Source organism: Mus caroli, chromosome X, assembly GCF_900094665.2.
Source record: "Mus caroli chromosome X, CAROLI_EIJ_v1.1, whole genome shotgun sequence".
Lineage (NCBI taxonomy): Eukaryota > Metazoa > Chordata > Mammalia > Rodentia > Muridae > Mus > Mus caroli.
The window spans coordinates 97479300-97480788 of NC_034589.1; the positions used below are offsets into that span (position 1 = coordinate 97479300).

Below are 1489 nucleotides of genomic sequence, written 5' to 3' on the forward strand. Positions count from 1 at the left end.
CAACAGTAGGCTCTGATAATGCAACATAGCTAAAGCACAAGAAAAAGACCTTAAAATAGCCCTTATAAATGTGATAGAGGTTCTTAAAGAGGAGATAAATAAATCATTAAAGAACATTTTAGAAACACAGATAAACAGTGGAAAGAAATGAATAGAACAGTTCAAGATCTGGAAGTGGAAAGAGAAGCAATAAAATCCAAACTGAGAGAAATCTAGTAGTTAAAAAGTTAGGCGTCGGCCATGTGGCCTAATGGATAAGGCGTCTGACTTCAGATCAGAAGAATGCAGGTTCGAGTCCTGCTGCGGTCGACTTGTGGGTTGTTTCTTTGAGCCGGGCGTGGTGGCACATGCCTTTAATTCCAGCACTTGGGAGGCAGAGGCAGGCAGATTTCTGAGTTCGAGGACAGCCTGGTCTACAAAGTGAGTTCCAGGACAGCCAGAGCTACACAGAGAAACCCTGTCTCGAAATACCAAAAAAAAAAAAAAAAAGTTAGGAAATGCGGCTGGAGAGATCTGCTTTTCTAGAGGTCCTGAGTTCAATTTCCAAGCAATGACATGGTGGCTCACAGCCATCTGGAATGGGATCCATTGCCCTCTTCTGACATGCAGGCTTGCATGCAGGCAGAATGCTGTATATAAAGTAAATAAAGTTTAGAAATTTAAGAAATGAAACAGGAACCTCAGAGGCAACCCTCACCAACAGAATACAAGATATGTAAGAGAGTATCTCAACAATTAAAGAATTAACAATTAAAGAATCTAAGCAAATCTTAGCACAAAACATCCAGAAAACCTGGAACAGTGTGAAAAGACTAAATCTAGGACTAAAGGAATAGAGGAATGGGAAGAAAGCCAGATTGAAGGCACATAAAACATTATCAACAAAACCATAGAAGAAAAATTCTTAACCTAAAGGTAGAGATGCCTATCAAGGTGCAAGCAACATACAGAATACCAAACAGAGTGGCCCAGAAAAGGAAGTGGCCCTGATACATAATAATAATAAAAAACCCCACCAAACATACAGAAAAGGAGTATTAAAAGGTTCAAGGGAAAAAGAACAAGTAACATATAAAAGCAGAGCTATGACACCCGACACCTCAGTGGAGACATTGAAAGCTAGACGGGCCTAGAAAGATAGATGTCTTTCAAACACTAATAGACTACAAAGGCAAGATATTCCACGATAAGGTCAAATTTAAACAATATCAGTCCTAAATCCAGCCTTACAGAAGTTACTAGAAGGAAACTCCAACCCAAAGAGGTTAACTATACCCAAGAAAACACAGAAAATAAATAATCTCATAACAGAAAATCCAAAAATAAGGGAAGCACATACTGACACACTCACAAACATATCCAACAACAACAAATACAGAAACAGCCTAGCAGGTCGTGGTGGCGCACACCTTTAATCCCAGCACTCGGGAGGCAGAGGCAGGCAGATTTCTGAGTTCGAGGCCAGCCTGGTCTACAAAGTGAGTTCCAG

General features: G+C 40.2%; 1 non-coding gene across 1 annotated transcript; it reads left to right on the forward strand.

Moving 5' to 3' along the window:
* The first annotated feature begins 236 nt into the window (after positions 1 to 236).
* Positions 237 to 309, forward strand: Trnastop-uca. Its single transcript has one exon. It is a non-coding gene; the product is annotated as a tRNA-Sec (tRNA).
* Positions 310 to 1489: the final 1180 nt, after the last annotated feature.